This window comes from Schistocerca nitens, chromosome 8, assembly GCF_023898315.1.
Source record: "Schistocerca nitens isolate TAMUIC-IGC-003100 chromosome 8, iqSchNite1.1, whole genome shotgun sequence".
NCBI classification, from domain to species: domain Eukaryota; kingdom Metazoa; phylum Arthropoda; class Insecta; order Orthoptera; family Acrididae; genus Schistocerca; species Schistocerca nitens.
In genome coordinates, this window is record NC_064621.1 from 77,442,765 (window position 1) to 77,467,296 (window position 24,532).

The following is a 24,532-nucleotide window of genomic DNA, read 5'->3' on the forward strand; positions in this document are numbered from 1 at the left end:
TGACATCCGTCAACGTGGACAGATGAAAAATGTTCGAGTCCCGGTCGGGGCACACATTTTCATCTGTCCCCGTTGACGTATGTCAACGCCTGTAAGCAGCTAATGATGTTCATTTCATTGTAAATATTTAATTAATTTTTTCTAGGATTAAATGTAATTACGAGAAATAACTTCCCTTGTTTCGTTACCTCTGACATCACCGAAAATTGACTTGTCTTTGCAGCATCGTCGCTTTTGAATACCTTGCAAATAAAATATCTTTCTCTTTCAAAACTACTTGTGTAAATAACTTGATTGAGGATTCATCCTGTCCACTAAATGAGTGTTCGTAAAGCAATTTTTATTTTTACATCTTTATTTATTTATGTTTAGTTCAGTAAATTCAATAAAGGCTTGACATTTCATCCCGAACGAGTGACTCAAAACTAATCCCTCACGAGACGGAAACAGGAAACACAGAAAACTGAAAACCATAACCTACGTGCCACAAGCTATTGTATCCTGAATTAAATTAAATTATGAGGCAAAAGTTAGCCCCCTCAGGTGATGGCTCCCGCGTTCCCACTAACAGTCCCTAACGGAAATGTTCGTCACCCTAACAAGCACTGGAAGAACGTCGCTTTTATGTTTATTGGTGCCCCTAGGATACGAAGCTATCGAAGGTGTTTGCAATCACACGTTCGCAGACAGCAGTAGCTGTATTCCCTCAACGCATACACTCTGCGAATTGTTGTTCCTGGCTATTGTCAGTCAACGATTGAGACTCTCGCTCAGCGGATCATACACCATGTATGTTATGCCACTAACCCAGTAGTGCGGATTAAAACCTCAACAATAACATGTGCGAAACACTCAATTACCTTAGAGTGTGCATCCTACACCAGTCACAAAATTATTGCAGGCATTCCATTACCTAACAGCGTGCGTACCTCAGAAATCACCATATGCAGTCACAAATGCTATCACTGTCTTGTGCGCTCCAAGATAAGCACGAATCGCAACTAAACAGTCCAGTTCCGTGACCGGCTACAACTCCTGTAAACAACTAACTTTTCGAAACATACAACGCAGCTTCTACAATTCGTGCGTTAGCTTTTGCTCAGCGTGATAGTCCGTCACTTATTGCTTTCGTGATCACTAGCAATAAATATTCACACCCTCACAGCGACAACTATCACGTCTACCATATACAATGCCTTAGTTAAACTTCTCAAAACACTTGCGACCAGATGATATAAAATGACATCCCTCAAAGTACCCCGATCCTCTCTTACGGAACGAAATTCAGCATAGTAGATACATTGCAAAATTCATATTCAATAATCGATCACACCGAACACGGGACCGAAATTTCCATCAGCATCTAAAACGGTACCTCGTCGATATTTCTCAAGAAATTAACTGTTCACGATCTTAGTTGGATCACTGATCCTCTGTCTATCCCAGGCGACTTTTATGAGCGTGGTCTAAATGGTGACTTTCCTCCACACCATCCGAAACAGAACTGCCTATCTAACCTATGTTAACCATCAGGGAACAAATTTTTCTACAATCCATTGCTTTTAAGAATTAAATATTTATTCTTCTGCGGCCTTCGCTGCGTCATGTGGCAGCCAACTAGATGACGTCATGTAGCAGCCAACTAGATGATATGGGATCTCTGGGGCGGTCAACTTTTTGCTTCTGTTGGTGGCACATGGAGAGTCTTTGTCATAACTTCCTCGTACTTGCAAGCGCCGACCTTTACTCGCTTTTCTATAATATATTGACATACAATGAGATTAGTTACGTAACACTAATAAAGGTACAACAATTTTCGTGATTTTAACGTCTTTCGAGCCTCTACATTAATATGTTGAAATGTAAAGAATCTGTGGCGGTACTCGAAATCTTTTGTCCCGTCGCAATACACAGACCAAAATTCGATTTACACCTTTGCACACCCGTTATAGAAATGAAGCTTTCAGACTCAATCAGTGTACATATTAGTACCTCTAGTACCTCATGTAAACGGCAACGTGATATTGTTACCCGCTTCGATTTTATTACTGTCTGGCTAGTAATACGTTCTTTCTATTCTTACCCCGTTTTTCTGGTCATATCTCTTCTCAGCCTCACTGAGCTTACCTATACGGAAATACCTTGGGTCCTCTACACTCATTTGCTCGTTTAACACTTCCAGTTCCTGTACATAGTCTTTTCAGCCCTAATGCACATTTTTTAGGTAATTTGATTTACATAATTAGATAAGGTCTCATTTTCACCCTGAAATTAAGAATAGTAACTCTAAGCAAATTCGTATGTGGGTCTTTTTGCAAGGTGCTCCCAAGAAACTACGTCTTGCAATTGTCTGATTGACCCCTGTTGTTGGATTATCTGAGAAATCTTATCCTACAACGTACCAGTTGATGATGTATATAGCACCTTTAGCCTATCATCACCTATATTATACATTTTTTCACTTTGAAGAGATACAATAAATAATTCGGTGGCAGATGGAATATTATAATCTCTGTAGAAAAATAGTAGGTATGTTAAGGTTGGTGTTTTGTCACATTCTGATATCCTTACTTTTCTAGAGTTGAACAGAGTTTGGGCAGATGGGGATATGTCCGTTCATTATTTAACAATAACGCTTCAAGTGGTGTACAAAATTATTATTGTCCTCTGACACCTTTTACAGTAGAGAAAGCGAAGGAGTTAGCTGTTTTTAGAAGCTTTGAAAGGAGGAAAGTGTAAACGGATTCATTCCTGGCTGGGTTGGAGTGTGTCAATATGGCCGCTTGCGTGGTACGTAAAAATCTAAGCAAGTATAATTCACACCTTTGTCAAGAGCTTGCAGTCTTTAACTTTTCTATTTCGCGGTCCAAACGTAAATGGAATAATGATTTTCTCCAGGTCACCTCATGAGAGAAGCCCTCTGTCTCCTGCATTACCGATCTAAAGTGAGACAGGTATTTTTTTTTTAGACGGTGGAACTAACCATCATGAAATATGGCACTAGGAAATAACACGTAAATCCATTTTGTGTGCTGCAACTGACGATTCCATCGAGAATCATCCTCAAATTTCGAGTTTACCTGATTTTCAAAATTATTAAATTATTTTTTCCTCACTAAGCAGTCAACAATTTGTCAGTAAACGCAAGTCACACAGAGGAACATTTTACAACTTCCCCGATTTCCGGAGTGAGACCCTAATCTATTTTTCCATTGTGGAAGCGGTTCTGATGCCGTAGTCTATATTTTTAACATTGCTGGAAAGTGATTCGTACGTTTTGTGAGCTGATATGAAGGAAACCCCAAATTTATTTCCTCTGCTTCTCCACTACCTCCTAATAGTCTAAAACACTTCAGCGTGGTAGTAAACAATCACACTCATTAGCCTCCGAATTTTATTTTTGTTTTCTACTTGTAGCTTGATTATTTTCAAATCTTTAATCCAATTTCACCAATGAACAAGAGGACTCGCTAGTCATTTGACTTGCCAACAAGAAAGTGTACACGATTCTAAAATGCATGTCATGCCGCTGAGAACGGTTAAAGCACTTAGAATCGTAGAGACGGCCGCACTCACCTCGCCTATTCGTTCCGGCGCGTCGTATACGTCGCTGTCACCTGCACCCTGGAACCGGCGCATCGTCTCACCAGCAGTGCCTAGCATATATCCCCTCTTATTGGAAGCTCGTAAACCCAAAATTTCCTTGTTTAAATCGCCGACAAAAGGAATCTATCGACATGCCATGTTGCTAAAACAGAATGATATGACAGTATCTACTCGCATATAAACGAGTTTCAACAGTACACTTCCAACTATATTTTCCAATGACTTGATATCAAAATTTTCTTTTCATGTAACCGCAGTAGCTGCTAACATGATTCTGAAGAGATACTGATTTTGCGAAGTGGACCTTACTGGATGACAGTCAGCAGGCCGAAATAAATGTAGAAGTGCTGAAAATTACACCGTACTGTGCCACATGACTGGTAGTGGTCATAAGTTTTAATGAAAGGGCACTGAGATCTGACCATGCAGACTGCATGAGAAACAACCAATATTTTCTTCAAGTTGAGCGTATCCAAATGCAATTAAAATGTGTTAAACTGTTTCATGCACCTTTTTTTAAAAACGAAACTACGAGTTGAAATTATCTTTCAATAAATGAAGTTAAAAACATTTACTATTGCTTTACTGAAGAAGGTTCAGTAAGGGCTTTTTTATTAACAGGCTGCGCCCAATCAAATTTTTCATATACATATACATTCTGCTTTAATCTCAACCCATATAATAAAAAAATTAACTTGAGTCCTTAATATCTATCGACCTGTTGGATCGGTCGTATTTCCCATAGTTCTTGTGTCGTCTGTCTCTGGTCAGAACAATAACGAAGTGTATCGGGAAATAAGACCTAAAGTTCGGAGGAGCTGATGTTGCTATCACATTTAATTATTATTAAACTGAGCACAGTAATTAATTGACGGATAGGTTACGCTTGTACTGAAACATGTTCGTAATAGAATTCTATTAAGTTCTTGAACAGGATCAGGCCTTTCTGCTGTGGCACGACGTCGATAACCGTGCTTTAAATCTTCACACCGCCTATTCTGGAATCGCAATGTTGACTTACAGTATGCTTACGCAATGTAATTACGTACTCCACTCTTCATAATTCATTATGGTTGCATTCGAAATCCATGCACCGCAACCTGAGCCTGTGGCGCCGCTTCCTGCGGACAGAACTGCCGGCACAGCACTGGCCGACTCTGCTCCTGTCGCAGAGTCCGCACACCGCCCTCTGTGTGCGCAGAGCGACGGCTAATATTGCAGCGGCACGCTGTCAGTGTCCACACTTACTTACGGAGCTTCACTTCTGACCGACTTGGCCGAAACTGCTGCCATCCGTGTTTAGTGCCTATATTCCGCAGAAAATTTATCAGTATCGTTATCAGGGGCGATCACGCAAAATTTTATGATTCATTTCTCTGACCTCCTCTGTATCTCTCATGTTTTTTCGTGACTTCATTGCCTCGGATGAATTTTTCATGAATACCACGAGACAGTGCAATGTAAATATCGTATAACACAATGACCTTTTCGGCTCCTAAAGACGTTGTTAACTTGCGTCTAAATTTCAGTTATTTCCACCAGCAACCTGTGCCTGTTCTTTAGCAGAAAATGGTTCCGAAAATACGATACCTGTAACACCAGCAGTGGATCGAAAAGTATTTCATGGTACAACAAATCGTATATACACTCCTGGAAATTGAAATAAGAACACCGTGAATTCATTGTCCCAGGAAGGGGAAACTTTATTGACACATTCCTGGGGTCAGATACAGCACATGATCACACTGACAGAACCACAGGCACATAGACACAGGCAACAGAGCATGCACAATGTCGGCACTAGTACAGTGTATATCCACCTTTCGCAGCAATGCAGGCTGCTATTCTCCCATGGAGACGATCGTAGAGATGCTGGATGTAGTCCTGTGGAACGGCTTGCCATGCCATTTCCACCTGGCGCCTCAGTTGGACCAGCGTTCGTGCCGGACGTGCAGACCGCGTGAGACGACGCTTCATCCAGTCCCAAACATGCTCAATGGGGGACAGATCCGGAGATCGTGCTGGCCAGGGTAGTTGACTTACACCTTCTAGAGCACGTTGGGTGGCACGGGATACATGCGGACGTGCATTGTCCTGTTGGAACAGCAAGTTCCCTTGCTGGTCTAGGAATGGTAGAACAATGGGTTCGATGACGGTTTGGATGTACCGTGCACTATTCAGTGACCCCTCGACGATCACCAGTGGTGTACGGCCAGTGTAGGAGATCGCTCCCCACACCATGATGCCGGGTGTTGGCCCTGTGTGCCTCGGTCGTATGCAGTCCTGATTGTGGCGCTCACCTGCACGGCGCCAAACACGCATACGACCATCATTGGCACCAAGGCAGAAGCGACTCTCATCGCTGAAGACGACACGTCTCCATTCGTCCCTCCATTCACGCCTGTCGCGACACCACTGGAGGCGGGCTGTACGATGTTGGGGCGTGAGCGGAAGACGGCCTAACGGTGCGCGGGACCGTAGCCCACCTTCATGGAGACGGTTGCGAATGGTCCTCGCCGATTCCCCAGGAGCAACAGTGTCCCTAATTTGCTGGGAAGTGGCGGTGCGGTTCCCTACGGCACTGCGTAGGATCCTACGGTCTTGGCGTGCATCCGTGCGTCGCTGCGGTCCGGTCCCAGGTCGACGGGCACGTGCACCTTCCGCCGACCACTGGCGACAACATCGATGTACTGTGGAGACCTCACGCCCCACGTGTTGAGCAATTCGGCGGTACGTCCACCCGGCCTCCCGCATGCCCACTATACGCCCTCGCTCAAAGTCCGTCAACTGCACATACGGTTCACGTCCACGCTGTCGCGGCATGCTACCAGTGTTAAAGACTGCGATGGAGCTCCGTATGCCACGGCAAACTGGCTGACACTGACGGCGGCGGTGCACAAATGCTGCGCAGCTAGCGCCATTCGACGGCCAACACCGCGGTTCCTGGTGTGTCCGCTGTGCCGTGCGTGTGATCATTGCTTGTACAGCCCTCTCGCAGTGTCCGGAGCAAGTATGGTGGGTCTGACACACCGGTGTCAATGTGTTCTTTTTTCCATTTCCAGGAGTGTAATTCAAAAAGCTTATGGTTGAATATTGTACTTAAACAAACCACCAATTTAAGTCACAGTTACAGTTAGTCATCCACAATGGATATAATGAATTCTCTTTCCTTATTCACTCCATTTTATTTCTATTTCTTTCTCTGTCTCTCCTAATGCACATCACATCTGTCACTTCTCCGTTTGTGCGTGTTTCCGTTTGAAATTTGCGAGGAATTTATCTAGGCTCTTCCTACACGCTTGCTCTTCCGTACACCCTCTGGAGTTACTGCAAGCGATTTATTTCTGCTACTTGTGCTCCGCCAGTATGTTCAGTGATGCCCGCTCGGTTGGCCGTGCGGTCTAACGCCCGGCGGATTTGTGTCGAGCGCCGGTGAGCCGGCCAGTCTGTGGATGGTTTTTAGGCGGTTTTCCAGATGCCACGGCAAATGCGGGCTGGTTCCACTTATTCCGCCTCAGCTACACTATGTAGGCAATTGCTGCGCAAACAAGTTCTCCACGTACACATACACCACCATTACTCTACCACGCAAACATGTTGTTGTTGTGGTCTTCAGTCCTGAGACTGGTTTGATGCAGCTCTCCATGCTACTCTATCCTGTGCAAGCTTCTTCATCTCCCAGTACCTACTGCAACCTACATCCTTATGAATCTGCTTAGTGTATTCATCTCTTGGTCTCCCTCTACGATTATTACTTTCCACGCTGCCCTCCAATACTAAATTGGTGGTCCCTTGATGCCTCAGAACATGTCCTCCCAACGGATCCCTTCTTCTAGTCAAGCTGTGCCACAAACTTCTCTTCTCCCGAATCCTATTCAATACCTCCTCATTAGTTATATGATCTACCCATCTAATCTTCAGCATTCTTCTGTAGCACCACATTTCGAAAGCTTCTAGTCTCTTCTCGTCCAAACTGGTTATCATCCATGTTTCACTTCCATACATGGCTACACTCCATACAAATACTTTCAGAAACGACTTCCTGACACTTGAATCTATAGTCGATGTTAAAAAATTTCTCTTCTTCAGAAACGCTTTCTACTTCGACCATCATCAGTTATTTTGCTCCCCAAATAGCAAAACTCCTTTATTACTTTAAGTGTCTCATTTCCTAATCTAATTCCCTCAGCATCACCCGACTTAATTCGACTACATTCCATTATCCTCGTTTTGCTTTTGTTGATGTTCATCTTATACCAGGGCTTCACAACACACGTGCTCGCGGAGCAAGCTGTGAGCAGCAAGGCGCGAGCACGGAGCAGCGCGAGCACGCTACCCCCACTACCGGACCAGAGCGGAGAGTGGGGACAGTCACGTGGTGCACACAACAGCTGCCGCCAGTCAATGTAAATCCGCGGCCTCCTGCAGGGATATCACTCACGAATTATTACTGCGACAAATGAAATAAATAAAGGAGAATGTACACTTGCCACATAATTTTATTAGCTTAGTGTATGCCTCTACATTCGTATTAATTTGTGTACTATTACACAATAAAAGGTGTCACTGAAGTGTGGGATTCTGGTTATCTTGTACTTTTTGCCCTTTATAATTGCGTCTATGTTCGGAGTAATTGTTCTTGTGCATCTTAGGCGCAGCGTGCAGTTTAAATTTCGATCAGACAATGCGTTTCTCAGGTGCGTCTTGTTACATTTCATTGCAGAGAACAGTTGTTCACAAACATACGTGGAACCGAACATTGATATTATTGTAGCCGCCAGTTTGTGCAAACGAGGAAATCTATCCTGAGGGAAGTGTCTGTAGAATTCCAAAATGTTTTTCTTGTTCTAAAATTTGTCTCTGTATTCTCTGTCACACTGCGGGTCAATAATTTCTAGTTGCGGCTCAGGACGAATCTCTTCAATATTCGCTGAATATGGAGAGGAGAACAGATCAAAATCACTGTCTAGTGCTGTCAGATCTTGAAAGCGTTGATCAAATTCTTCCTTAAGGGCAACTAAACAATGTGAATAACGTTCACAGTCTTTGTGAACATCTTGCATGGATGATAATTTAGGAAAATGAGCTAGATTTCCTGTTTCCAGCTGACTCACCCAAAGTGTCAATTTCATTTTAAAAGCTCGTACTCGATCTATGAAATGACATTCAGATGACTTGTTAAATCTGCTAAGAATGCGAGATCACATTTCCATGAAGGCTCTTTCAATTCAGAAACACACATGTTATTTATTTCCATGAACATATTTATCTCATCTAATAAGCAAAAAACTCGATTTAATAATTCGCCACGACTAAGCCAGCGGACCTCGCTGTAATAAGGCAGGCTACCACACTGACTTTCAACGTCTTCAAGAAAGCTTGTAAATTGCCTGTGTTGTAGCCCATGCTTCCTTCTATAATTGGTTGTACGAACAACAACACTCATCACATTTTTTAGAGTGATACTCTTTGCACATAAGTTTTCCTGGTGGATCACACAGTAAACGCCCCATATTTCATTCGACACGGTCAGTTTTTGCATTTTCTCCTTCAACAGCGCAACGAAACCTGATTTTTTCCCTGTAATCGCTGGTGCACCGTCTGTAGACACTGAAACTAAAGAATTCCACGACAATCCTATATTTTCAATACTTTCTTCAGTACTACTTAAAATATCACCTCCGGTTGTGGTGTTCTTCATGGCTACTACATCGAGGAGCTCCTCCCTCACATGAAGATCTCTTTTAAAATCTCTAATAAATATGGCAAGCTACGCTGTTCCAGTGATATCAACACTTTCGTCCAGAGCTAGAGAATAAGCCATAAAATCTTTACAGATATTTGCAAGCTGGCTCTGGACGTCGTCTGCCGTGTCCTGTATGCGACGCATAATGGTCATGTTAGATAATGGCACAAATCGAAACTGTTCAACTTGAGATGGACACAAATGTTCCGCTGCAACTACCATACATTCTTTTATTAAATCGCCATCAATGTGAGGGGCGCAGGGATTTTGCTAAAAGCAAAGCAATTTTCTAACTCACTCTGAGAGCTGCCTCAGTTGATTTTTCTTCGTCGTCCAGATCTTCTTCGGATAGCTTTCTTTTAAGTTTAATAACTTCCTGTGCACGATCTGGTCCATCACATTTTCCACTTCCGTAGTCTTTCGCGTGGTACGACATATAATGTCGCTGCAAATTAAATTTCCTAAAAGAATTCAGCGTTTTGTGACATACTAAACATTTTGCAAACACCATCTTTTTCTGTAAACAGATACAATTCCTCCCAACTGCGAAAGCATAGTTGGGGTTACACAGCGGCGACTTGACATGATTGTTAACCAGCGAAATGACTGTTAGAGCTGACCGTAGTGCTTTAAACGTTACACAGTCGGCGCGATTTCAGTAGGCACGCTGCGGCTATTCAAACGTGCGCGCGCATTTCCCCTCCCTCCCCTCCCGCCCTACTCCACGACCTTGCACCTGCTCGCGAGCAGGTGCCTGAGCAGACGCGAGTACTCGTGCTCAAAACCGGCCAGTTGTTAAGCCCTGTGTTACACCCTCCTTTCAAGACACTATACATTCCGTTCAATTGCTGTTCTAAGTCCTTTGCTGTCTGTGACAGAATTACAATGTCATTCGCGAACCTCAAAGTTTTTATTTCTTCTCCATGGATTTTAATACCTACTCCGAATTTTTCTTTTATTTCCTTCACTGCTTGCTCAATATACAGATTGAATAACATCTGGGGGAGGCTACAACCCTGTCTCACTCTCTTGCCAACCACTGCTTCCCTTTCATGTCCCTCGACCTCGACGTCGGTTTCTACCAGTTTTTCCATTCGTCTGTAAAGAATTCGCGTTAGTGTTTTGCATCCGTGACTTACTAAACCGATTGTTCGGTAATTTTCTCATCTGTCAGCACGTGCTTTCTTTGGGATTGGAATTATTATATTCTTCTTGACATCTGACGCAAACATAGGGGTTACACTAGCGTGGTGTGAGACGTTACCGGGGGGTCCACCGGGGGCCGAACCTCACAATAACCCTGGGTTCGCTGTAGGGCGGCGGACGGGTGGACTGCGGCGGGGACGGAGCCTCTCCGTCGTTTCTAGGTCCCCTGTTAACATAACATAACACGTTCAGTGATATTGGCTAGTTCCTCGATTTGCCCATATTTGATCGACAATTTTTCATTTTAAGTTTGACCGGACGAATACAGGGTTTTTGAGCTAAATAAGTAAGCCGAGTTCTTTAAGCGTGTTCTTTGAGAGGCACTGTCTAGTTTATTTCAGTAAAGTCGTCGTTCGCCAGCGCTAATAATACGGAAGATTGACCCGTGTAACATCATCGATTACGCTAAGTTACGATCGGGCCGTCGTTCGTCTGTTACCAGGCACGAACTATGCGGTGCGTATTCATAACCGCTGAACAGAGTAAGAGGAGGAAAATAGTCACAGAGTGACTCTGCCTATCAGAATAATGATCTGGGTGAAGGTAGTAGTGTGAGTGATTACCGAGTGGAAGAATTGTGTAAGCAGGGGCGGTGCTGAAGCGACCTCGTCTCATAGTCGTCACGCAAGAGGTAGGCGGCGCTGCTAGAGCTACGAGGAAACACTTGCGGATAGACAAAGGGTACGAGGGGCTGGGGGAGGCTAGTTAGCTGACGGCGCCGGGCGCGGCAGTACTGCTCTGGTGCTGGTTTAGTAGCGCGATCGCGTCCGCGACGCTTCGACAGGGCATCAGCTACGGGCAGCCTCAGACAGCGGCAGGCGTACAAAACACAGAGCAAGCAGGTAGGACGCCGGCGCGCGCGCGCATCTGCTACCGCGCACACCGCCGCCGACAGCTTCCCAGCTGCGGCCGGCGCTCAGTATCGGCTCATCGGCCACTCCGCGAGCAGATTGCCAGCGCATCCGCACACACACCTACCAGGGCGGGCCAGAGAAGGCTGCTGCAGAGTCTTTCTGAGTTTTTCACACGTGAACTGACTCCCCGTGACGTATGCGCCACGGCACGCGGGCTCTATTTGTATCGGTACAGTTAACGATCCTACTTTAGGGTTAAACTGATTTATTTAACTGTTCGGAAAATCTCTGACAAGATTACAAATTTTTTTCCCTTAAATCCAATATATCTGTCCATTTATAAATATCATGACTGCTGAATTTTTTTTACTTCTTTTATGAGGTAAACTTCTGATTTTGTTTCTAGAATGACGTTTCTGTCTTGTAAAATAACATTTGCATCTGTAAGTCGCTGTTTCCCTTTATTTCCAGCACGACGCGTTTTGAGAACGATTCCCAAATATGTTTCCTGTGTATTGTGGTATTATTCTTGTGCACAAACAAAACAACTAGAAGTCCGTAACCGGTACTTATTTCGAAATTCGCTATTAACTACAAGAAAACATACATAATTCATATTTTACACCATAATAACGCAGCTGTTGAAAATGACAAAGCCCACATTACTCGAATAACGCATCGTGCAGGAAACAAATAAAGAAAAGTTTTGGCTGGCGGCACGAAAGTTATTTTATAACGAAAAGAACCATTGTTTTTCTAGTCACAGGCTTTTTCACAAACTTTGTCTACTGGTTAAAATATAAAAAGTAGAATGATCGATTTCAGCTGTGTTATGTAGCCACCATCAGTTCTGTGTCATACCATGGCAATGTTTTTACCTCTTTGTTACGACGTAGAGGTACCGTAACATTTCTCTGAGTCATGAAAACAAAGTTTACTGACATTACTTTTAAACATTTCATTGTACTCGTGTTGTATGTAAACGTGTCCACAATTTCATTTTGTCTCTTGTTTTTAATTCTTTTATTTGGTTGTACGGACCACTGCCTGAAACCATTAGAAAGAACATCAACAAATAAAAAACTGACTAGACCAGAGCTGAAACCTATCATTGTAAAAACAAACTAGTTATGATATTGAGGTATAATAAACAAGGAAAAAAATTATTATAATTTTTTTATTTCTCTTTGACGTCACTCGGCGCGGAGGTGGAGTTGTGAAACTTAATCCAGTTTTTTTTTTTTTTTTAATCTTGTAGAAATGAGAACGATGCGGAAGGAAATTCCTCCTTACAATTTCTGTGAGGTCAGAGAATTCTTATTTTAGCAGTTGCATGCAAATTTTATGTTCTACACATTGATTATTTCATTTCAAACTGAACACAGATTAAATTTCACTCACAATCAAAACGGGAACGTATACTTGACACACAGCCACTACACGTCTCGAAAGTAAATATTGTTTTTATTCTGAGTGTTTAATTATTTGTGAGCGGTGGGTGTTAATTTCGGCTAACGTTAATTGAATCATGGGTCATTTTGTTTTAAGAAAAGGCTACTTTCCGTCTCTCTCGTGTGACGTGTACTATTAATTACCAAAAATATTAGGTCTAATCGATGACTATCTTCTAAAGCACGTGCCATATTTTCTCTTTCTCTCTAAACATCTTTCACTATTCCAGTCTCACTTGTTAGTCTCATATGTGGAATCAGATGTTAAATTACAAGTGCAGCGATTTTATCGTGCAGCATAGAGCAACAGCACATCTGAAGATTAGTAATTGCAAGCAGTTATAACCAAATGTGTGACCATGTGAATTATGTTGCCAATAGTTCACAGAATTCCAGAGAAGGCAGCGAGGCCTGGTATTGAATCTAAACCGCGATCATCCGTGGTTGCTAATAACTTCCACAAACTTCAGCGGTAGCCAAAATCTGCTCCACCGCCTCGTGCTGACAGTATAGTGGACCTTTGATGCTGCTGAGTAACAGTCATACAGTATTTTTTAAAGGAACACACCGTCATTTGACTGTTTTATTGTTAATTCAACTACATTCCAGGTTTCGGACTTTTATGCCTTTTCAAATATTCCTTTTAAGTCTTTAACATATATTGCAGGTCACTTACGCTGTCAAGCTCAAAGTTGGCCATAAATTAGGAAAACTACTGGCTCCCCAGAAAATATCAGATGTAGAATCACTACCTTGCAACAGTACAATAATTAGTCTTGGGACCACCTCATACTGTATTTTGCTTACGTTGTTAAATAAAAGATGAGCTCTTGTCCTTAAAACATAATGATACTGAAATCAAAGACTAAATAAAAGATTAACTCACTGTTACTCATACTCTTTCATTTCACTGACATGACTTTTAAGGACAGGTGCTCACCCTTTATTTACCAACGTAAGTCTGTTTTTACTAAATATGACGTGCTCCCACGATTATTTATTGATGTGCTACAAGATGATGATTTTACATCTGGAACCTTCCGGGGCGCCAATATTTTCCTTAATCTGTTGCCAACTTTGAGTCTGACAACATATTAAGTGTCCTGAAATACAAGTTAGACATAAACTAAAGTACTTGGAAATGGCATAAAAATCCGAAACTGGGCTGTACTCAAACAATAAAACAGTCAAATGTCGTCGTGTTCCTTTAAAAAATAGTGAAACTGCAACTGATTTTCGTACCCCCTAGGAATTTATCCAACAGGGCACTATAGTAGTGATTTGTGTATTAGCATAGCCGTTCGTATGCGTGATGAGACGTTAACAGACGCTATACGCGCGAATGTACAAGCGGATTCGGAGAAAATGTGAAGATAGCCACTTGCACTAATGTCGACGTGTAGGTGCTCATTGTTAGCATTTTGATCCTTTCGGCAAAATATAAAACCTCTGTTACATTACACTCCACTTTCCCATACAGGTTCAACGTCCGTCTCACGAAACCAACCGGTTATGACTTCCTGTTTCAAAAACCATTTTATGCCCTAAATCATTCACATCCAGCTTTATCCTTCACTGCTCGCTACTAACGTACACTATCAATTAAATTTCAGTTACGTATGTGAAATACGATTACTGAAAATGTGTCGACGCAGCCTAAGATTTTATATCCCGTTGACGACGAGGTCAGAATAGAAGAAATACATTCTCGGGTGGAACAGTGGTAGAGAAAAGAAAATCAGCTGTGTTATTTTAATAGGAATCATACTGGAATTCGCCTTAATCAATGGAGGGAAACCACCGTAAGCTGATACAGCGGTGATACGGTGGGTTTCAAGCTCCCTCTTTCCAAATGGGAGTCCATTGCTTACTGGTACGACTGTTTCTGCAAGAAATGGTAACTGTGTGGCTACCTGTTGCTGTCTTATTTACTGGTGACGGTCAGTGGCTTCGTACTCCATTCTTTCTAACATCCCACATAAATATTCATTCACTACAGTATCACTTCACATTGGACCTCGAAAACTCGTGATCTACTTCCAGCTGTCTGTACACTGTAAGGTTAGCAGCTAGAATTCTGCCTGTTTCATCCGGGAATCAGAGCTGTCAATTGGACGTATTGAACTGCAGAAAAGAGGAGCAAAGAGGTTCAGTAAACTTACTGCAATGTCTCACGATCATACTAAATATACACCTTGAATATTACTAAGTTACGTTTTTCTAGAGTGTATCTAGGAAAGATGCTAGCTTGTACAACTATTTTCCGACAGTTATCTTCAAGTGATATGTAGAGTGATTTTTTTACGTAATGGCAATTTTTGAAATGGCAATTTTTGTTTCACAGAATAGCAGAAATTTTCTACTCGTTTCATTATTGTTTCACGTGGATATTGCATGTGTATCGTGGCTCCGACACGCGCATAGGCATATTTTTCCTTCGGAATTACCCCTTAGTTTATATTAATTTTCAAGTTTGTTTTACGGTGAATGAATATTTATCACACAATATTTTCGATAGGAATCCAAATTCTTGCTCTGTATTCCAACTAAACTTGAGTAAAAGTCTATCGTTCTGGTCTATTTTAACGTGTGATCGTTGGCTCCGTCTTGTTTGCTCATTGTCTTGTTTGATGTTGCGATTGTCTTGTTAAGGTTGATTACCAAAGTGAAAGGCTGGGGTAAGGTGAAATTCGACGGCCGGAAGGCAGCCTATTTGTCTCAAACAATACCATTAGAACCAGCACGATTAACAGATTCTTCCAATTTACAGCTCGTGATCAGTAGTGTCACACGCTCTCTGTACGTGAGGCATTACAAAGACGGTTCATGTTGTAAGAGGAATAGAGTTACTCGGTCTGATGTCCAGAAGGTCTACAGCAGAGACACTTGTCTCCATACGCTACAATTACTGGTTGCGAAATTTCTTAGTCCAACAACACTACCTTCGACTGTTCAGTGACAAACGAGTGACTGTAAACTTGGCCGTAACAGGAACCGTGTATCCAGAATAGGTGAGGCTCATCAGTTGTCCACTTACAATTTTTTATTTATTTGTTTTGATCCCTTGATTCATCCGTATACAGCCGTCCCTATTTTACACGTATTAACACAAGTCAGTTTTAAGTGTTGTTTTCGTGAAACTAAATCACTCACTAACCACAATAACACTCTAATTTCACAGGAAAAATGTAATTTCGATTACAAAATAAGTAGTACAGCTCCTTAAATTTAGAATAAAATTCGTTAAATGTATGCACTACAGTATATATATATATATATATATATATATATATATATATATATATATATATATATATATATATTGTCCATGCCGTCTTCCCTGGTTTAGGGAAGTTGATGCCACTGCTTTATTCCTTTCGGTTGTTCTTAATCATGTCGTTGACACGCCGGAGTGGTCGTAATCACAAGCTGCATCTCAATCACGCAGAGAAGACGAGAAATATGTGCCCAAGCGCTAATACGACAGCTCCGAGATGCTGGTCTCGGGAAGGAGAAAAACCGAAACGAAGAAGTATATCATCAGTAGGACTGATTCTAACAATGTGGTGCATACATATAGCGAAATTTTGCTTGCATGTAAAGAATTCTAGTCTTTCTCAAAGTGTGGCTGACCAACTGTAAGGCTTTTGACAATATTCCGCCGTTAAGCGTACATTTTTGGAGACTTAACTTTTGCCTCAAGGAATTGTCGACAGCGCTATCATTCGACTGCAGTTTTGCATCCACTTTATTAGAAATTTTCCACACGTCACTGAAAGGCGAAAATTTGATTTTCTCTACTTTTTATGGGAAAGATTAGCACCAACATAACTAAACAACTTAAAACATTTAAGCGAGAAGTGGAAGACTGTCAGGTTCTCTTATCAAATCTGAAAAAGCATTTGACTTCAGCGTTTCATTGGCTACAGTAGTAACTAGGTAATGCAATGTCCGTCAGGACTTTGCTAAGTCGGTGGTGCCCAAAGTATATGGATTGCGGGATGTCTTTTCATTAAGTTTTTTAGGTGGTCAATGTGTACGCATGATCTCAGGAGTCCAAGTTTTGAAGAGGGAAGTATGCGTTAATCCCATTCCGTACCTTTTAATTTCCCTGATATTTACAGTCGAAAAGATGTAACTACCACTGGAATTTAGCAGAGGATGAATATTTCCTTCCAGTAAAATCAGACACCTTGAGTCCATGTTTGTCTACTTAATAAGTTCAGTGCTGCTCATTTATAACAGCCATATTTTACATAAACCGACACTTAGAACATGCGAATCAATCGAAGATAGGCATGTTGAAGCTAAATTTACAAGGCACTGTAGTGACGCAGTTCTTCCTTAAAAACGAGGCGTGAATTTATCTGAAAGATAATTCAGGTCCACATAGATCGGGAGCTATGGTTCAGTGTTAATTTAGTTGTTACATTTTGTCTCGGGTAAACTACTGCAACAAAGTGTCTAAAATAAAAATCAGCCGGCCGGAGTGGCCGAGCGGTTAAAGGCGCTACAGTCTGGAACCGCACGACCGCTACGGTCGCAGGTTCGAATCCTGCCTCGGGCATGGATGTGTGTGATGTCCTTAGGTTAGGTAGGTTTAAGTAGTTCTAAGTTCTAGGGGACTTATGACCACAGCAGTTGGGTCCCATAGTGCTCAGAGCCATTTGAACCATTTTTTGAATAAAAATCACCACGAAAATTTAATTTACCAACATCAGAATCGCAATCTGGAGCTTAAGCTTTAGCATCTGACTGCATTAAAAAATGTTGCATCACTACGGGCGCCGTTAAGCAAACAACTGAACTCCAAATGATAGATGAAAAAATAAAATAGTTTCGTTTTCAGGGAGCGATTTAAAATTTGACTATTGTATGAGCCACTCAATATCTAAACCACTTTTCGTTAAATTACGAACACAACAAACGTTCTTCAAATAACATTACCAGCACTCCGACTCGTAGATATAACATTTTAAGTCTGTGAAAAATGTCAATGAAAACTGCAATAATTGTGGCAGAATTACAAATCGGTCAGTCCTGAAATAATACAATAAGACGACTGACTATTACAATAGCATATTTTTGTTGCCTTTATTCCGTGCGAACAACAGCTTGTCGTAGACACCGCGCCTCTTAGACCAGTGTTCGGCGCCTCCGCACATTCACGTCAGTTTCATGAGCACAGCATTCCTTGTAACGCGAAGCTGGGTGGCAATTTTTTGCAGTTTATCCCAACAATATCAAGCAAGCTATGTTTTCGCCCTTCATCACTAAGCAACAATTTCGTATTCATTATCGTAACTTTATATTTGAAACTAATATTTCAGTACAGAATAAAAAATTATATGTAACTGGGTCGTTACATCTGTTTTCACCTATTCGAAAGGAAACAGAGCTGATGTTGCTGAAGTTGCAGGCTAACAGGTTGGGTGATTGTAAATAATTCTTAATAATGCCGTAGATTCAAGGAACTATGAAGCACAGTGGAACGGTCGCATGTGGACTTAGGTAAAGGGTGTACCTCCTCCTTCGGACAAATACTGCTATAGCTATCAAATACTAAACGTATTAGCGCAGTACTTTAGTTTACGTGACAAACATGAACTATGGGATTGTATCCTGTCCTTAAATTCCACAGCAAGTTGAAAACTTTCCGTAGGCCTGTAGCTGGTAATATGCGATACTAGGCATGGCAATTAAATGACAGGGCTATTGTTGCTACCGATTAGATTAGTTTTTCGTTCCATAGATCCTTGCTGAGGAGATCCTCGTGGATGTGGAACATGTCAATATCTTTTTTTCTTTTTCTTTATATAAAAGAGGAAGCGCGCCGCGGCAGCTATGAACTTTGCTATGTCATTGAGATAATCATCATGTTAAAGTTTGAATGCTTCCCCCAACCTGTCCTCTATGTGCTCAGTTATACGTCACTCAGTTTCGCTGTAACAGTCGTCCGTTGTAGTCCTCGCGCTAGCGTCTTGGAGCAAAATGTTCAGATGGAGGAAAGTGTTAACCTAAAGTTTCTTGTGAAACTGGGGAAAACAGCTACAGAAGCTCATGTCATGTTAAAGTGTGAGGAAGTGGATGTTTCTGGCGAACATTTCAGATGGTTCGAAGGGTGACATGGTATGAGTGAAAACCGGCCGCTGTAGCCGAGTGGTTCTAGGCGCTTCAGTCTGGAACCACGCTACTGCTACGGTCACAGGTTCGAATCCTGCCTCGGGCATGGATGTGTGTGATGTCCTTAGGTTAGTTAGGTTTAAGTATTTCTAAGTCTAGGGGACTGATGACCTCAGATGTTAAGTTCCATAGTGCTCAGAGCCATTTGAACCATATAAGTGAACATGATCCGTGCCCTGGACGTTCCTTAACATCAAAAACTGATGACATGATATAGAAAACTGGTAAACTGAACATCGTCGTCAGTGAACCAAGCTCCTGCTGAAATCTCGGGAACAGAAAAAGTGGACGTCATGTTTTTCGTGCATGGTTAAACATGCATAAAGTTTCCGCAAATATAGTGCTAATACGCCAGTCCATTCCGTCTTGGGTGTAAATGCGTTCTTTCAGAAGTACGGCGTCACCATGTTTGACCATCTACCGTATTCACCCGACTCGTCCCCATGTCACTTTTGTTTATTTCCTAAGGTCAAATAGGGTTTAAGGAGACAAGAAGCGATGAAAGCAAAGGCGACGGAGCTTCTCAACCAGCTGGCACAGACAGGACTTCCAGCACGCTTTGAGCAATGGAAATTTCGTATGGAGCGTTGTAGTGATCGCCATCGAGAGTACACAGACGGTGATTAATTTGTTAATATAATTGGTGAAGAGTAGAATAGTTTGTATTATCTGTCCGATCATTTAACTGCCACACCTCGTGTAATATCACAAGCCAGTGGGACACAACATTATTACACGATAATACATTCCACCAAATAAATTACATTCTCAATCAGTTTGTGTACAGTGGAATAAGTAAACGTGTATCAAATTGTAGTAAACAGATATTCTGTTCTAAACCATCTTACTGTTCCCTAAAATCCTCACAAATAACCACTTCAAGCATCTTTAAAAATGAGTAAATAAAAGAAAAAAGACACATTTTCGCTGGTCATCGGGAGCTCAATTCGAAGATGGACTCATCACTGAAGACAATTCACTCAATGATATCGCAGGCTGAAGACGTGGCTGGAGACGACCTGGACAGAGGTGGGATATCAACCTAACTGTCGCCCACAACCAAGAGTGATGGTCTTGGGTGCAATGTCATTTCATATCAGAACCCCTTCGGTTGTCATCCACATTTTACCAATACAATGCCCGCCCGCACACGCCAAGAGTTTCTAGTGCTCATATTCGTGCTTGCCAAACCCTATCTTGGCCGGAAAAGTGCCAGGAGTGTCTAGCGCTCATCTTCGTATTTGTCAACCCCAATCTTGGCCGGAAAATTCTCCGGATTCCTCCACAATTGAGAACGTTGGGAACATTATGGGCAGAGTCCTCCAAACAGATCGGGAGGTTGACTATCTAAATCGCCAATCTGACAGAAGTTGGCACAGTATCCCTCAGGAGGACATCCAGAAGCTCTTATCAAGCAGTACCAAGCCGTGTAACCGGATCAGACTTGCACGAACGCGTTATCGAATCACTTTTTTTTGGGGGGGGGGGAGGGGCAGTGCAATCATTTGTGTATCTATTATTAGCCAATTCTTCTACAAGAATTCTTCTCAAGAATGTCAGCGCCATCGCACCGGCCGGAGTGGCCGAGCGGTTCTAGGCACTTCAGTCTGGAACCGCGCGACCGCTACTGTCGCGGGTTCGAATCCTGCCTCGGGCATGGATGTGTGTGATGTCCTTAGGTTAGTTAGGTTTAAGTAGTTCTAAGTTATAGGGGACTGATTACCTCCGATGTTAAGTCCCATAGAGCCATTTGAACCATTTTTTGTGAGGTTGGAGATGCAGAAACTGCGCCCCCCCCCCATTTGCGAAGCTACCGAGAAGTCGAATGATCTTACGTGAGATTAAGAGCATGGTCTGCCAGCCACAGCACCACTATTTCTAACTTGTCAGCAAATCGTCACAGTGAGAGGCAATATAACGCCCCTTTTGTGCTGATTAAAGACCAACCAGATTGAGGTGGTCGCTTGTGACAACACGAAAACTTTTCATTACATCAATCCGAGCACGCCAATAAGCTCTCGGATACCTCCCACGAAGAGACTTAGAGGATTATTACTTCGTTAAAAAAAAGAAAAAAAAGGACAGATGTGTGTCACCCGTGCCCGCACCGAAGTAAGTGTCGATCACTGGACTGCTGTTTAAACAGCCGGCATCGTTCAGCTCTATGGACTCGTCAAGTTCTGCAACGGATAGAGTGAAAGGTGAGTACTAGTCCCACATTCCTCATGCAGTTCGCACTCGTAGAGCCAGCTAGAAGTCCTGAACCTTCTCCAAAGAGAAATCACTGTTGCTAGATCACAAGATTACTCTTTAACTCTAGTCCTAAAAAAATGGTTCAAGTGGCTCTGAGCACTATGGGACTTAACGTCTAAGGTCATCAGTCCCCTAGAACTTGGAACTACTTAAACCTAACTAACCTAAGGACATCACGCACACCAATGTCCGAGGCAGGATTCGAACCTGCGACCGTAGCCGTCGCGCGGTTCCAGACTGTAGCGCCTAGAACCGCTCCGATACCCTGGCCGGCAATTCTAGTCCTATCCTGGAAGAAAGGTAGACTGTGTGACGTGTCGCTCCTTAAAATTAAGACTACAATATGTTTAAAAGACAGTTGAGGTCTTGAGAGCCCGAGCACTAAAGTTCAATAAAATTTAGTTCTTACAAATTGCAGTGGGCCAAAAACAAAACTCCCATGGAAAATGTAAGTTACAACATTATAGAAACCATAGTGTGCATCATGTATTCATCATATGACTGCGTTAAAAGTGCTCCGCTTCTACGGGCACTATGAAAAACTACGAAAAATAGATGGAAACTCTTAAAATCGCTTTATTTTTTTTATCAGGCAGCTTCTAGATCTGGACCCCATGCCTGTTGGGTCGTCGTTCAATGCCGCCACTTTACTCACGTTTTCCTGGTATTGCATTCCACGGAACTCGAAGCTCTGTGATGGCTCACACGTTCTTAGTGGTGAACATGAAACAATTTTTTTGCAAAATTATCAATAAAAATATTTTCCCACTTATTACCAGTTTTCCATCACCCACAAATAGTTGGATATTCATTATGATAACTTTACATATGTTAAGTTTGTATTTTAGTGGGGAATAAAGCAACATATGTAATTGGACTATTACAATTTGACATCTCGAACTCTCCTTGTACCGGTCGTGTTGCCAATGTTAGTATTTATTCCTCATAAAGCTGTACGGTTCTGGGACAAAATCATCATACATGGTTTTTAGCTACCTTCCACATTATCATTTGCAGTTCCACTGAAATGGCATCTGCTAATAGGTTAAACACCTCTGAGCTATGATAGTTTCTAGAAGTGGTTCATATAGCTAATTTGCCTTTCTTGGAGAAATTTCTCCATCGTGTACAGCATACAGCTTGTGGGGTTCCTAAAAAAAGCAAAATACACAACGACATTGGCAGTCTGTCTCAAGTTATTGTTATTCCTTTTCATGATCAACTGTTGCTACATTTTTCCACTCTCTCTGCCAACCGAATGTGGTATTTGTTGTGTCGATTCCCTAAGGTCTCGACACAATGAGTGGCTAGGTGCACGCGAAACTAACGCAGACGGGCGTAAATTCTGAAACAGGAGACTGGATGAAAACTATAAAGAAAAGAAGAGAGATTTTAATATACTTAACTTTAATGTAGTCTTGTTCTTGTTGAAATACATCTCTTGCATAGTAGTAAGCAATTAGCAATGATACACATGGCGCCTTGCTAGATGGTAGCTATGGAATAAGCTGAAGGCTATTCTATCAGTCTCTCGGCAATTGAGAGGAATACTAGGTAGGTCTAGTCGCAAGCTATGTCGTCCGTACAACTGGGGCGAGGTCAAGTCCGTGTCTTGTGACCTGCCCTGTGGTGGCGCTACGTTTGCGAATACACAGTGGCGACACGCGGGTCCGACATGTACTACAGGACCGCGGCCGATTTAAGTTACCACCTAGCAAGTGTGGTGTCTAGCGGTGACACCACAGTATTACTTTAGTCTAAACTATCAGTATTTCACAGCACATGTGTAGATGACATTATTTCACATGGTTAATGTAATTATCTCGCTAAGACCACTCTTAATATTTTAGTGATGTTTTTACATTGCATTTTCTTTACTTTTATCTGATATAATAGAATTCTATCTTTCCCGGATATCTTCCATGTACACTGAAAGAGATATCGTCTGCTCGACTCAGCAAAAATATTAATAAACATATTTCCAACCAGCATTGCGTTGTGACTTGCTAGAACATAATTCCCAATGTTCTGCAACCAGATGCAAGTGGGAATTTAGATCTATCCACTGCTACACACATCATGTGAGCACACATCATGTACATAGTAGTAAAATTACAGCAAATGGCTAAAAGGAAGGTGAAAACAACACCCACCTTATGCAAAAAAGTACAGTGCTATTGCAGCCAACATGGTGAATGGATGACAATGGCAGGGAAACTATAAAGAAGTAAACATACATGGAGTGTGAGCTTGTGAGAGTACAAAGGTATTGCGACACTGTTGTAGAGCGTGTATACACAAAAGCCGAATTTGACACATCTGTGTACATGAATGTGAAAGGATTGTTGGGTGATCGCCATGTTTTTTTTCTTAATTTAAGGATTTTTTCTTAAAATGAGTTGGCAAGATTTTGAGGTGTGAATTTCTAAACATTTTTACATGTCGTTTCTGTTTTGAATAGTTAGTTTTTTCAGTTATTTTCCGTCCTCTCTTTCCCTAAATGTGCTTTAAAATCGTCCACTAAGATTTTATATGATTTCTTAGAATTTCAGGGAAACTTTTCTTCCACCTCCCATGACCTACATGTTCCCGGTCTTTATTATTTTCTGGGTTCATCGGCGTATATGCATTAATTACTGAGTACATTTTATTTGCACGTTTCAAATAAACGTCATTAATGTGTTGTTCACAGGCTTAAAATCCATTAGGCACGTCAGAACGTGCTCTGAAACTGCGAATACAGCAATCAGAAAGGGTGTATTTTTAAAGATATTTTTTTCTATGTTCGTTCTGAACACACTATAATGTCCAAAATCCATGGTGTTCTTTGCTGGCAATCTTGTTTCATGTCGGCTACAATTTTGGAGTTTTACTATTTATGTGTTTCTACTAATTTGCAGAAGTTCCATCAGTTAAGGAATGAGTTAACGTTCGTTGTGCGAAACAAAGTTTTGATTTTGGGGTAGTGTTGGTCGAAAAACTTGGATTTCCTGTGGTCTGGAATATGGCATCTCATCCTAGTCCCCCCAGAAGCCAACATAATTGTGGCGCCACTGACGGTAGAAGATTTACTGCCCCTTGGGGTAATCTTATGATTGCTAAAACCATTTCTGCTCTTGGAATTATAGGACTCAGCTTGTAAACAAACCTCAGCTGTGAAGGCTGTTCCAGAATTTTGAATTCCGGCCGCCCTTCTGGTGAGCAGACACCAACTACACCGATACTCCAACCAA